The sequence below is a fragment of the Filicampus tigris genome, chromosome 21 (genome assembly GCF_054856515.1).
Source record: "Filicampus tigris isolate MCC_2025a chromosome 21, RoL_Ftig_1.0, whole genome shotgun sequence".
NCBI lineage: Eukaryota > Metazoa > Chordata > Actinopteri > Syngnathiformes > Syngnathidae > Filicampus > Filicampus tigris.
Genome location: NC_141237.1, coordinates 5272195 through 5287998, shown reverse-complemented (window position 1 = coordinate 5287998; position 15804 = coordinate 5272195). Strand labels below are relative to the sequence as shown.

General features: G+C 41.4%; 1 protein-coding gene across 1 annotated transcript in view; it reads right to left on the bottom strand.

Moving 5' to 3' along the window:
• Nucleotides 1-12966: 12966 nt before the first annotated feature.
• The window catches only part of rbm33a (RNA binding motif protein 33a), a 55889-nt gene continuing 53051 nt past the window's right edge, over nt 12967-15804 (bottom strand). The window contains exon 22 of the transcript XR_015084128.1: nt 12967-13081. The gene's annotated coding sequence lies outside the window, so the exon portion shown is untranslated. The remainder of the gene's footprint in view (nt 13082-15804) is intronic.

The window sequence follows — 15804 nt, the reverse complement described above, 5'->3', positions numbered from 1 at the left end:
AATTAAAATATCTTACAATTAATCATTCAGATAAGAATAGTTTACGCCTGCTAAATAAAAAATCCTCAGTTGTGAATTAAATAAACACCAGATACATATAGTTTATGATTGTTTACTTGAACAAATGGTGACAAGCACTAGATTGAGCTGCTCACAACCTTAAAGAATCAACATATCCGGAATGTAGCAAAAGGGTCAAAAGTGACCGCGGATTTGTATTAAGGGGTCACAAGGCAAAAACGTTGGGAAGCGATGTATTAATTTTAGCAGCGAGACGCTTCTGACATGAACGCATTGTGGTCCGCGATGGACGCGCTAATTTGGCCGGCGCGCCTTGATGGCGGCCATCTTTCTTTCTCCGTAATGGACAATAATTGAGCCGAATCCATCAGCATTGCTCGAAATAGGCCCACGTAATGGCCGTAAATTGTAGGCCACCCACCCGCAGCGCAACTTCCTTTTAATCCCTCGCAATTCCGACCTCATGCTGCTTTCGCAACAATGCGCTGAACATGAATCCAATCATACCTTTTAAGCTCCTACTGGCAGAAAAAAAAAAAGTGTGATAGAAGTCTTACACCGGCATATGTGTTCTGAAAGAAATGACCAACGTATCTAATTATACATCGACAGTGGCTATAAAAAGTCTACACATCCCCGTTCAAATGCCAGAAAAAATAACCAAGATAAAAGGAAAAAGTTCAAATTTCACAAGAAAAACAGTCACATCGTAGTTTTCAAATAAAATGATGCAAATATCAAAATACTATGAGAAAAAAAAAATGACGAGGGGATTGTCATTATACGATAAAATCATTATATTTTTTCTTTTTTTGGGGGGGACGCAAGAGTTCAGCATGTCAGCCATTTTTTGTGAGTGACTTGATTCTAATATTGCAAAAAAATGAATAAATTGTACACCCCAACCCAAGAGCGTATCAGATAAGCATAATAATTACAGAATACATACTACCATTTATTTATGTCAAAATGTGCCCCCAGTAATGAGAAGTTGCTGCAAACGTGGCCTTTTTTTCTGTCCCGCGGCGCATAATCATTTTGTTAAGTGTAAGCTTGAACTTACTGATGTTTAATTGTCAACCACTTAATTGCATCGCCCCACATCAAGGCGACGACAGACGAGTATGGGAAAAGTTGACTTTTACACGACAACATTGAAATCAAGACGAAAGATGGAAGACGTAGCTGACATGACACGTTGTTACTTGCGACGACTCACCATGTTCATTAACGTTATACATTTTTTTTTTGTATGCCTTTTGTCCCTTTAGGGCCACTGGAAAGCAAATCAGCATATATTACATGATCCCAGTATAATGTTGAAATCCCAGTATAATGTTGAAAAAAAAAAGTCACAACTTAATGGTGAATATTGATCAATATGATTATGTTATCATAAAAGTGAAAAAAGTCATGATTAATCAGGATTCATGTTGACATGAGAAATTATAATATTGACAATAATGATTAAAATATTGAGGGGGAAAAAAAATCAAAATTATGATGTCAGAGAGCACCGGGTTAGCAATTTCACCCAATTTGGGTTACTTTTGACCCACAAGTCCGAAGAGTGCATCTACCAACTAAATCATTTTATGAGGCAAAAAACATTATCCTAAAAATCAATCATCAAATTATGGAGAAGTCACAACTAAGAGAGAAGTTGGCACAATACGTGAATAGCGTAATATAAGAATAGAGTCATATACCAAGCATGAATGTATCTTACAATGTGCTGATATTATTTTCATACCAGTATGACTATCCTCATAAGAACAAGACATTTTTTTTGTGTGTGCATTCTGACACCAGGACCAACCACAAAAAAAAAATCTCACGGTGAAACACAGGCTGCCTCAGCTGTGGAAGCCGACATGTCACACAAGCAGCAAACTATTTGCCCGCCAACCTTTGAACTGTCACTTGTGTGTGGGGGGAAAAAAAAAAAAAAAAAACGGCAAACAAGATGGCGTGTCAGCAAACACCTCGAAGGTCATGCAAGGTGGGAAGATTTTCAAGGAAGCTCCCGCCTGACCACGCACACACGATTCTCGCCGCCCTGGCTGTACTGTACTGTAGTGTACGCGCCAGCACACGCACGCACGCCTTGAAAAGGAGATAAAAACAAAAAAGCAAATGCAGACACATCAAGCCTCGGCGTGGCCTTTAAAGCGTAATTATAGCTGTTGGGCGCGCTGAGAGACACATCACACAACCTAGTGATTAATAAACAAACGCCGCGTCGCATAAAGGCCCCCCGACAAGTCGCTGCTCATCGCCCACCACTCCACAGTTGGGTGAATCAAAGTGTATCAAACAGAAATCAAGTTGCAACCTCGGTCCCCCCCCCCTTCCCCTCCCTCACGCCGCCCTCGTCCTGCACGGGACGAGCTCCAGCTGTCCAGGTCGGATGAGAGCATCTCGCCGAGCTTTCATCTCGGAGCGGGCAGGCCCGAGATCACTCGGCAGCGGCGCCCTCGCCGCCGTTTAGTAAACAGACACACCTTTGAGATGAAGTTACTAACTACTGCAGCTCGGTTGATGAATGAAGGGGCATATTAGATAACAGCAACCACATCTGCGGGACAGAGCGCAAGACAACACTTGGGGAGAAGCAGCATGCACGAAGAGCAGTGCTAAGATAGCAACACCGATAATGATAAAAAAATAATGATAACAATACAATGATTATTCTTAGAATAACTATTAGGAGAAATAAATCGGAAAATTATGGGGGGGGGGAATCGTAATTTGACGAGAGTAGTACATCCCTTAATACATTTAAGGAAATAAATTCCTAATCAAACGCGTCAGATTGGAGGAGTGGTTAGCACATTCGGCTAAGCTATTTGAAATGCAAAAGTTAGAGAGTAATGTTGACAGTGTAACGCAAAAGAAGTGATGTGATTTTGGGGAAGATAAATATTAAAGCCACATTTGGGATTGTAGTCAGATTGGATGGGACACATCATAACAAAACTTCCGATTGGTCGGATGCAAGTCATCACATGCGGCCGCCCAGTGAGGGATCACGTCTGATCCAGTTGCACGTCACTCCAGTAAATTCATTTCACACTTGGATCAGTGCTCTGTATTAAATACAATTTTCAACATCCACCTAGGAACACATGATGATGTTTGTTCAGTCACACTTTTGGTATTTCTTAAGCCCGCTCCTCACTTTTAAGCCGCTTTGGCCAAACAAATGTGCTTGAGCCTTAATCATTCCACTCAAACAAGTTGCTATTGTTTGCCGGGTTTTTCCCAGTTGTGCTTTTGCGCCGTTCGCACGAGCTCCAGAAGGCTCCGTTTAAAAAGGTGACAACCACTCATATGGTGGATTCCACAATGAACCATTGGCACCGACATTACACGGATGACAGATTGTGGAACACAATTTATTGTGTCAGAAATTAAAAAAAAACAACAACAGAAGGTTTGCAGGGAATTTGGGGCATTTAAAAATAATGACAAAATATTACGAGGAGATAAAGTCATAAAGGGGGCCTTTTTGTTCCACTTGAGTGCCAGTGAACATGTTAGTATAACTGCATGTTATGTATCACCTCACAGAAAATATGAATACATTTGATGGATGTTTGGATGTGGACGACTATTGCACGAAAGGTTTAATGGCCGCCACTGGGCAGTAGTCTTAAAAAAAAAAATCACTGTCCTACAAAATGACAAAATGGAGTTCGCTCACTGTCGTTGTTCGTGGCTCATTTGTGATTTCTGCTCGTGACAACGTCCCCGGAGGCCGTCGTCATCGTAAGAGCCGCCGATGCTGCTTTAAACGATCACGCCTTTGCCGCTTAGCTAATGATGGGCGAATACGCGCATGCAACAATAGTCATTTTGCCGTAAAGATGTCAGCGGTCAATCAAGTCGTGTTCAGGGATTTCCTCACGCACTGGAAGATTTATGACGCACGCGCAGGTCCCTGCATGCACTGTCCGCGCAACATTTAAAAAAAAAACAAAAAACAAAAAAAAAAACACTGATGCTTCCCATTTTCCACCATTATCATTGCTAAGTATAACTTACCTACTTTAGTTGTGTGTTCTTTTTACATCAGGAAAACAGGAAGTTGCCTCACACTACAATTGCTAGTTTTTACTACTATAATTTCAATATATAAAGTGACATTCAAATGTACATTTATATTTAATGTATTTTTTGTATTTTTCTATGAGAAAATGTTTATTCTCCCAGCCTTGTCTACTGCTTTGAAGCTCAATATGAAAATCTCTGCTTTTAATGTGGTCTTTCATAAAGATTAACTTCCTTAAACACATAGCCAGGACTGTAATTTTTTTCTTTTACATGTTAAGGCAACAACAACAAAAAAACGAAAAGAAAAAAGAGTAAAGAAAAATCCCCCCCCCCCACCTAAATACAGTATCATGATATCAAATGGCTGATCATCAGTGGAAGCTGGAGCGGCGGCCATCTTGTCTCTCACGGTGTTATTAAATGGCGTAATCATAGACAGTGTGAATGACAACAACTGTCTTTGGCATACTTTGAAATGGTTTAGCTTAAGTGTGTGCGTGAGTGTGTGCGTGTGTTGTCTATTTTTAGCGCAATAGATGGCCTTCTGACACCTCTATTTGTGGGACGCTTTGGTTTTGGATGAAAATAGCAGATAAAAAAAAAATAGTTTTGTTAAATAAAATGAAATCTTGAGTGTTTCTATAAGGTCTGCTTGTCGGGAAGACGAAGACGAAAGTGCTTTGAGGGGGTTGGTACGTAAATAGAGGGAGGTGCGCGACAGATGGGCCTGGGCAAACTGGACCCGTTGACCTTTCAACTCCACTGTCCGGCTTTCCCGGTCCCCTCTGTAAGGCAAACATGCCAAGGAAATTCCAAGGAGATTATGGCGGCCATTGAGGGAACGCAGGAAAGAAACACTAAGTGGCGAACTAGCTAGTTAGCGCACTTTATAACCTTGCTTTTCTGACATTTGTTCATTAAAAGTTGCAGTATACTGTCTCACTTTTGTGATATTATAAGCAACTTTGAACTGAGAAAGCGATGCTCGGTGGCTAACTACCAAGTTAGCGCACTTTAGGATCTTAAATTGCGAACATCCATGAGTGAAACGTTGCAAGATGTTACTTTTGTGATATTATAACCAAGTTTCAACTGGGAAAGCAATGCTAGGTAGCCAGCTAGCTAGTTAGCTCAACGAGGATTTTAGCTAACATTCACTCACGTAAAGTTGCAAGATGTTACTTTTGTGATATTGTGACCAAGTTTCAACTGGGACAGCAATGCTAGGTGGCAAGCTATCTAGTTATCTCAACGAGGATTTTAGCTAACATTAACTCATGTAAAGTTGGTATACATGTTACTTTTGTGATATTATAAGCAAATTTCTTGGTGTTTGTAGTTACTGAACTATAAAACTAACTGAAAACAAAAGTCAAAACAAAATAAAAACTAACTATAAAATATGACAAGTAAATCGGAGATAATATTCTGATGAAATACATTGCTGCGCCTACTTTTCAATTGAAGTATCAAGTTTTATAACAAAAATGTTTAATGTTTTTCATTGTCCTGATTGAATTATGCGTGTAATGATAGAGTTGTCTGTCTGCACGAGGGATTGCAGCTCGTAGCAAAATAAGAGGAAACTAGTCATTTGGAAAATGATCACTTGCAATAGCCCACAGCTATACTTTTCTTTTTTCACACTCAAACCCATATCCAGGTAAAGGCAGAGCCCCGCCCCTTCCACAGTTTTTGTGAGTTCCTGTCTGCGCGTCGGCCACTTCCTGCATGATGAGTTTCATTTTGGACTAATTATATCAGACTTGTATGGTGTGATGTTTGATGGCCCTTTGGTGAAGCTTATTAATGTTTTTTCTTGGAAAAAAGATGGGGTTTTTTATCGCCAGTCTGTGCTAGGGTTATGCTAGTTTTTGGGTCGTCATTATAGTGACTTTTAGTGAGTGTTCACTTTTTTTTTTTAATCCAGTAAGTTTTAATTACTTTTTAGAGCAGATTTGTTAGTTTTTATTAGTTTTAAATTTTTTTGAAAATTGATCAAGACAAAACAAGGACATTTTCGCTGTAATTATAGTTGTAGTTTTTTTAAACGTAAGATTTAGTTTTCAGTTTTTAAAATCATTTTCATTTTTATTTTATTACGTTAACAAAACGTTTTTATATTTTAGTTTTAGTTATTTCGTTAGTTTATGTTAACTTAGTGCCTGCCCTTCATGATACATTTACTCAAAAGATTTCATTTCTTTTTCTTGAAAACCTGCAATGAAAATGACGACTTTTTAATTTGCTCATCCAATCTATATTTTTCACGCAGACAGATGGCCGAGGGTCATCGTTTTTGAAGGTGCGCACACTTACTCGCGGCTCACAATGCTGATTAACAGAACATTTCCCTTTTGTGGGCATCGCACAAAGAGCGACCCTCGGCTCCCCTGCGGCCAAGTCGGCGCCCATTCACGGTTTTCCCATGTTGCAATTTACTCACTGAATTAGGCCGGCGGCCGAGAAAAGTGTCTCGGGGCCCAATTATCATGTGGCAAGGAGGTGGCGAGGTGTGTGTTGGGGGGGGTCCGTGAGATACTTAAGCCTTTTCACCGGCCCTGCCTTGTTTCTCCTTGAGAGACTCATGTGTTTTGGTGCACAAAAGGAGGATCTTCAGAGATATGCCAAGAGTCTGGAGAGTGTGTTTGCCGGACCCATGAAGAGAGCCCTTTAGCGGCCCGGCGGGACAATGGCGCATGGGCACCGGCCGCGCTCTACTTTGTCCACGCCAAGCATTTCACACGCACCCGGGGCAACACGGAGCGCAAACATTAGGATTGGGGGGCCGGGGGAGTGGGAGGGGTCTTGAAAAGGCCCCTTTTTCATCTTTGTCACCCAATCAGCGATCACGCTGGCTTATGTTTGCAAGCTCTCGCCTCATTTATTCTGACTTAGAGCATCCGCTTTTGTCGCTTTGCTAATGAATTTTTTTTTTTTTTTTTTGTCAAATCATCTTCAATTCAAACGGAAAAAGGGGATCCCGGATGTCATCATATCGGGATGACATGCAGGATCATGCTCTTTACAGTCGAGTAATTTAAAAAAGTCGAGTAATTAAGAAAAGAGGTATCAATATTTTTTGTTTTGCAAAATACTCTTTCCTCATTCGATGGCATTTGGCTTGAAACAATACGCAACCAAACTAAAAAGTCAACTTTTCTCTCCTAAAATCAAGATTTCTCTCTTGAAAACTTTCCTCATGAAATTTTCAAGTTTAAAGTGGAAGTCAAGTCAAAAACTATCTTTACAATAATGTATTCTATGCACCCCCACTAGTCCAAACACGGCATTCCGATTAATATTGCGTTTGTGGAAAATGAATTGAGCAGCAAAATCCACCCGTTTTTAGCCATCTCAGAGAGCGGCCATTTTGACACTTGCTGTCAACTGAAAATGACATCACAGTTGCTCAGGGTTCAGGTAACGACCATCACGGCTCACCTGTTGCTGATCATGTGACATTCGCAAGCTGAGCCTTTAGCCACCGTGTTGTCATTTTCAGTCGTGGCAAGTGGCAAAATGGCTGCCCCCTGAGAACTCCTGAGATGGATATAAACAGGTGGATTTTGCTGCCGAATTCATATTCCACAAAAGCGAAATATATATATACTTTTTTTGATTATATTTTTTCATAGGAACAACTACGTCATTTTACTTTTAATTATTGATGAAAAAAAGGGGTTTTCTTTGTTGCTGTAAATGGAAGCGGTGGAGCGGCGCCTTTTGCCGTTGACACATATTCCATTGTAACCGTGAGCGTGACCGCAACGGCAACAGCAACAGCAACAGCAACAACACGCATCAATCACGGGACCACCATAAATACTTTGTTATGGCGCTGATAAGAGTGCCGACTCTGCGCGGCGTGTTAAATATTAAACTCCCGAGCTGAAAACATTCCTCAGAGCTGGCGCTCCAGCCGACCTGTGGAATGTCACGCCAACTTCCTGAAACTCTACTTGCTGACAGGGAGGCATTCTGGGAAATCCCTTAGCGACACCTTTGCTAAATTAACACTCCCGTGCCTTGCACAAATACCGCTCGATATGCCGCAGGAAGTAGAAACCTACAGAAATAAAAGCAGTCAACATGAACACAAGAGGCCTAAGGTGTCATAATTAAGACGTGATGTGACACTAAATGTGTGTGTGTATGTGTGTAATCCCAGAGAGAGGATGCTGATTAACGCCACGATGATGTGTTCCGCTGCTGAGGAGAGCAAAATGGGAGGGAGAGAGGAGGGGGATGTCGGATCCCCCAAAGGAGGGGGAGGAGGGATTTTCATATGGCTGTTTAAAAAAAGAAGGTTTTATGTTCGTAACATTACTCTTGTAAGATTCTGGCTTTTTCTTAAAAAAACCAAAAACAAATAAACTTTCTCAAAGTGTGCTTCTTAAAAAGAGGAAAAAAAATGACTGAACTTTTTTCACAATATACCGTTTACCAAATATGCATTTCCTCAACCCAAAATGTAAATGTATCCATAAAACAAATTGAAAAAAATACTATAGGTGATTAAGTCTTTTTTTATGCATTTAACTTATTTAAACAAATCTAAAAAAAAAATTGTTAAAGAATTGTTTTGAAAAAATAAGACTATTCAAGTTCATCCCCCAAAATATGATTTATTTTTTTCAAAATAAAAAAGGTGCTTTAATATTCAAAAACTACAAGCTTTTTCTCTGGAAAAACGCAAGAGGCATTGTGGTGTTATTTTCATAACTCTTCTTACCGTTCTCACCGATTGAGAGCAACGGCTTGCACGTGAAAAAAAAAGACAAAAAGCGAGAGTAATTGGGGTCTCTTTTGTATCAAAATCCTCCCAAGAGCTCCTCAGCCCATGATTTCATTATCACTGCGACTTACTTACACTAATCCTTTCAGAGTGGCCCTTGTTGGAAGCGTCCACAAAAAAAGCCCGAGTGTCAGTGGGAGCGTCAAATATTGCCCAAAAGTTGAGATGTTGTGGAATGTGTTTGGGGATGATCCCCAGACGCTGCAGACTGTTTTGATTTCCCACTTGAGGGAGAAGGTGAAGAGTAATCCCCCGAGGATTCCCTCCTCTCCAGCTCTTTAGCCACCATAAGCCACCATTCAACAGGCCCGACCCGACATGGGCTCCATACAAGTGGACGGTATTAGCCGATGATCAGCTGGGGGGGGGCGGGCTTAATCTGCCCCGGTGGCTAAAGGGGGTCCCGGACGTGGCGCATTGTCCCATACTCAGCCCGCATTGAAGGACAGAATTCTTAATTAGTCAATTACCTCCTGGACAATGACGTGAATCCTTGCTAAGCTTCCTATCGACGTTTTTGGGAGCTGAGAAATGGCAATGGCTTCTCATGCTGCTATTTTCATATGCTAATAATGCTAATGTTGTCATAGAGTGGCTAGTATGTGTCTCTTTATGTTTTTTCTTTTTTTTTAATTTTTTCATCAGCTAGCTCAAAAACATCACTTCTCATGCTGCTATTTTCACTTCTCATACCGCCACAGTATTTTCACATGGTAATAATGCTCATGTTTTGATATAAAGCTGTCCAATGAATAGCATGTATCTCAACATTTGGGGTCAACAAAACACAGGGGAAAACAAATTGAGTTTGTGTTGTTGTTTTCTTTTCTGTGCAAAGAAAAAGACAAAAATGACATTAATGTTTTCTAACAAGCTTAAAACCAAGAAAGAAATGGTAAAATTACACCTACATGCTTTTCTTACAACATCTGTCATCTCATCTCGGCTGCATTATTATTTTTCACAACCTGAACACTTCCGAAATTTGTTCTTGACTCCTTTTTCTTTCCAGTAAAAAAGTCCTGTCTCCTTTTTTCCCCCTGCGGTCTCAAGTTCTGTCGATATTTGAATGTGTGAGCGTCTTCGGGTCACAGCTGATTGCATTCTGTTACCATGGCGATGGCACTAAGGTCACTGTGCTTTTGTGCCGCTTGTACCTGCCTGACACATGTGCAGCTTGGCACAGGTAAAATGTGCTCAGTCAGTTTATCGATCAAAGGACAAAATGGGACTTTTTTATTATATTTTATTTTTATTTTTGGGGGGGGGGGGGGGGGAATAAAGTCATTAGTGAGAGGTGATGTGATTATAAGAATTTAGTTTATTTGTTGTCATGATTGTTTCTTTTATTTCATTTTTACAATCACTGCTATCACCTGGGTTCAAAAAAATGTAGCAATATTTTTAAGCTTGCGCCACGAATAGTAATTAGGCCTCACGTTAGTAGCGTAATTAGCATTACAGTTGACTTTTGAATGATTCAGATGACTATGCGGATGAGCTCGTAGCTTTATCATTGAGTGTAGTGATTGAATTTTAAGTCAAGGGTCTTTTTCACTCTCTGAAAAGTAGCATAACTTTTAAATTAGCACTACAACTCCTAATTAGGTTTCACATAAGTAGCATAACAGTAGCAGCACAACGTTAACATTTTGTTTGATTTGGTACATCCATTTTCCAAGCTAGCACGATGAGTAGTAACTTTGCTTCACGTTAGTAGCATAATGTTAGCATTTCAGTTTTTTGACGGAGTCACATGACTATAAGAATGAAGGATAGCATTATCCAAAGCAAGCTTTCATCTGGGCTAGTTTTGGGTCTAGTTTGAGCCTCTTTAACTCAACCAAAATTTTGCTTTTATATTAAGCTAGCACAACAAATAGTAAGTATGCCTCACGTTAGAAGCATAACGTTTGCATTTTTGTTATGGATGGCATATATCTTTCTCCAGGGATGGCTCTGAGACTCTTTTAAGCTTCCACTTCCAAAATGTTGATTTTTTGTTTAGTTTTTTTGTTTTAACCTAGCCTTTAGTGTAACAGTAAACGTTCCTTGCATTAGTAGCACAGCATTTGCATTTTGGCTAACAAGCTTATAATAACATACATTATTTAGAGTATACTGTAGTAGAGTGTCAGACCTCTGTTGTAATTGGTCGGTTGAACAGTTTCAGAAAAATTTCCTCCATCCAAAAGCGTCATCATGAAGTGTCTGAAGCGGTGCGTGTGGGATCGGTGGCCTGACTAAATGACAATTATCTGCCTGGCTGGAGAGGCCTGGCATTGAGTCCGCGAGAGATCAGAGCAGGGAGGCTCCTCGCCAAAGATCCCAGGTATTAGCGCCGCGTCTGAATTAACAGGATGCGCATACTTCGCCCGGCATGTCACGTCTTAGCCGCGCTTGGCTGCGAATTCTTCCGTGAAGCCCCCTTTTCTGCTCGTTTCGCAAGCTACGAATGAGGCCTTAAGCCCTCCGTCGCAAGATGAATGCTGAGTGCTAAATTAATTTCAGGCATTTTCTTTTGTGCGCTGACAAAAAAAGAAAAAAAGAAAAAAAAGAAACGAGCAGGTTGCTCGGCGGCTTCTGCGGCCGATGACAGACGCGTGTTTGCCCAGGTGTCAGGCCTCCTCGCTCTGCAGACAGCGCGGGGTTTGTCCGCGTCCCAAAAAAAAAAGTGTCTTAATTGTACACAGCGCCTTCATTCAGGGCGGCTGGGAAAAGAATTCCTTAAAAAGTAATCGGACGGGGGGGACTAAATAGCGGCGCCCCTTGTTGAAATGTTGAAACATGCCTCCCTGCATTCAAGTGATTGCAGGCTGCAATAAAAGGGAATAGATGCATTCAATGGAAGACCAAAGGAAGATCTGCACTTAGTGGCCTTTTCATTAGGCACACCTGCACTATTTAACCACCTCCATTACTAGAGCTGCAAAGGGTTATAAAAGGGCTTTATAAACTGTTAATTAATTGATGATTACATTTTTATGCCATGATTAATTTCCACAAAACACTTAAGCTCACTATGTGGCAAGTGTCCCCCTTTTGATGAAATGTTAATAAATAGGTTGTCAAAACAGCCACAAATGACCTAGGTTCACTATTTGGAAAGTCTATATGTATTTATTGTTGATTCTTAAGACCTCATAGTGTTCACAACGAGTCAATAGCCACTAGGATGAACTATATAAAAAACGGTTGTAACATTTTTGTGGCATGACAAAATATCAGTAGAAAACAACCACATATGATTTGGGATGGCTCATTATTTGGCCTTTTCATATCACCGTCCTCATTATTTCTTATGTATGGCTGCTTATGACTTCATAAATTGCCAACAAGACTCAATAACATTTCATAAAGCGTTTAAGTACATTATTATGACAGGATGAATAAGTGGACTCACTATTTGGCAGGACAATGTCACCACTCTAATACACTCGTTTAGATGCATTGCCGCTCATTAAGTGTTAAGAATCAGTCAAGAATATGTTATAAAAGTATTTAAAAAAAAAGAGGTTATCACTTTATGACATCACTATTTGGCAAGTCAATTAGGATGCAATCAGATTGTGCAGGTGTACCTCATGCTGTGGCCTGTCTTTACAGAAATCACTGTTGTTGGTTTTAGCTAGCTACCTAAGAAACAGGCCTGTGTTTTGTTGCAGGGGTCGATCAACAATAAACGTATGTGCTTTGACGTTGAAGTTGTCACTGTTTGCTTTGGGTTCATCTGTGTGTGTGTGTGTGGGTGGGGGGGGGGTGCGTGTGTGTGCGTGTGTGCCTGCGTGCGTGTTAGGCTGCTTGTTATGTCTGCATTTAGAGCACTGGGCTGAGTGATGGCTGCACAGCTGGCAGGTACAAAAGTGTCCGCGTCCATAAACTCCCTCTGGGCTTTTTTTTAAACTTGTGGCTAATTGAATCATTGAAACAAAATGGCGTCAATTGCGGCCGTGTGCACGGTTGGTTGATTCTGGCAAGGATCACCTGGCCTTTGTCTGCGTGCATTGTCGGTGAAATAATGGTAAATTGATATTAGCTTGTTCATCAAAATATAATGTTACGGTTATTGACTTCTTGCAAACGACAACGCACCTTACTTTGGAGTCAGCCAGTCTGCCCTCAAATGTCTCCAGTTGGTTCTGCTTAATTGGAGCACAAAAGATATATGGACTTGCCAAGCCTCACTTCTCTGAGCTTGTATAAAACCTGGGGGGAAGCAGAGAGACAATGAGGGTGGTGGTATGCACGGTGAGCATAACATGACAATGAGGGTTTTTCTTGATGAACCAGTGAATTTGTCAATGCATGAAATGCATGAAAATTGCGTCTTTCTTCCAGACGGCGTGACCGGGGTTGACGGCCTCGAACCTCGCCTCCCTCGCCAGCCTGGAGGGAGTGTCGCGGCTCGGGAACAAAACACCTCGGAGGCGGTCGTGTACTCACACGCTAACACGCCTGCAAGTTTATATTTGCCTCTTTTGAGTTGATATAAGGGATCCCAAAGTAAGACAACGGGAGAAATCGAGCAACTTGAAAGAGTTCCGGGACAAAAAGGGGCGAGGAGGGCGAGGAGGAGGGTGGAGATGTTTTGGGATTGGTTTTTCCACCGGCTGGGAAAAGAATTGGAATCCTCCGCCACTTAATTTGGCGGCCGTGTCTTTTTTTTTTTTTTTTTTTAAACCTTAGTGCACGTTTTTTGTTTTTATAAGCCGCCAACACAACAGAGTGCGCCCGGGCCGTCAGCACCTTAAGCAAGTAAAAGCGTTTGCCTTTTATGAGCTAAACCCGCCTCGTATTTACTTTGTCACAATAGGGAAAAAGGACTTTTTAAAACAAGTGTGTGTGCAGGACGACATGAAAGAGCAGCGCAAATGAATTGAATGTTGTTGTTTTTTCCACTGAAGAAGAAGAAGAAGGAGAAGGAGGAGGAGGAGGAGGAGGAGGAGAGGAGGGCCGATGGGATCTGAAGGCCTCGTTTTCCCACAAGCCTCGGCGCAGGTGATTCATCACGGCGCTCTGTCAAAGGAGCTTTCCACAACATGAGGCGAACAATGACGCTGTGATTGCAAGCACAGCGGAGCCCTCGATTGAAAGATATCAGCGATACATTCGCATCCACACACGAGAGAGGGGAAAACGAGGAGGGGGAGGAGGGACGAGATCTGAATGGGGCAAAAGTATTTAACGAGAGAGGCTTGAGCGGGAAGAGACTTTGGATTTCCTACGACCGTGAACGCATCATTTGCTCGTCCAGCAGTCCAATACTTGTCCCTTAGGGGAAATGACCTTCACAAGACTTTCTGATTTGATTGCATGGATTGTGAACTCCAGGGACGTAAAAATGAGAAAACTATAAATAAATAATTGTATCGATATATCATATTGTATTTGTATGTACGTTTAAATAAAAAAAGGAAAAAACACTGCATAATATTGGATGATTACAATTTTCGTAACAATAATGAGGGAAATTACAGGGGGCTCAGGATTGAAACCTGAGGACCACATGTATGTAAAAGTCTCAATGATGAGTATATTGTATTTAGAAGTGGGTTGTTTTTGTAACAGTGTACAAGTTCGATGGAATGCTCATTCAAATACTTCTGCTATACCACTTGAGCTAACAATGAAAAATGGTTCGATATGGATGATGTGAAATAAGAAAAAAAACATTTTCAAGTGGACCTTTACATTGGACCGCATGCCTCTTTCCCTGTCCGTTTTAAAGCATGGCCCATTACCTCAAATTCTATTTACACAGAGGGACGGGAACTAGCATTACCTGCCATCAATATCAGTACTTTAGGCCTATAAAACACAGCGGCCTGTCATTGAGGAAATCCGTAATTGCTGGTGACGACAACTAATATTACAGGCCGCGCCGACTCTCACTGCTTGCCAGTACCACGGCAATGCAATTAATCACGGAGCGTACAGACATATCTATATCATGTTCTAAATTAAACAAAAATATCTTAAACACTGTGGTTGATATTATACTAGCGTGTAAATATTTGGCAAGTACAAATGCATCTTAATCACAGCAAACAGTGCGAACAACATATGGCTTCATTTCCTTGCGCAACCATGGGCGCTCAGTCAATCAAATAGCATTCATGTCAAATAAAATCGAATAACACAAGTCAATATTGATCTCGCCGTGTCAGTGCGTCTATCATGTAATTACATGCCGGCAAATACGTAATTATCAAAGATGATCGACGTGTGTCATAAGTGGTCTTTTTTTGGGGTTTTTTTTTTTTTTGGAGCATGCGAGCACACGTCGGGTGTTATGAAAACACAGGCTTTCCTTGTGACAACAACGGGCCACGACGACAACATTGGCAACCTCCCGTGATTTCCCACCCCACCGGCAAAGAAAAAGCACAACATTCATTATTGAGCGCGTTTCACAGGAAGCCAGATGTGTGACAGGGAGGATGGAGACGAAGACGCGCTGTAATTGCTTCTTTCCTGCAGCCTTGATGCATAAAAAAAAAAAAAAAAAAAGAATCTACAAAAATGAAATGAGAGACTACCCTGAGAAGCTCATTCGGAGTGTAAAGGAAAATGATGGAGAAAAAAAAAGTCAAATTAGCGCCACATTCACAAGTTGTGAAAGGCTGCTGAATGTCAACAATGGAGTCTGAGCTGCTTAATTATCCCAAACGTGTACGTGTGTGAGTGCGTGTGCGCGTGCCAGTGTGTGTTTGTGCTGCGCATGTGCACTCAGGTTTAGAAGCGATGATGTAATATTAAAACTGCTTTTGTCTCGGGATGAGCATTACATCATTGCGAGCGAGGAAGCAAGCGAGGCTGAGATGAGTGAACCAGCAAAGAGACAGTCACGTGATAGGGGCAGGCGGAGGAGGGGGGGGGGGGATTTGGGGGGCGAGGCGGGTGTTTCCGGGGGAGCCTTTAGGGTCTCA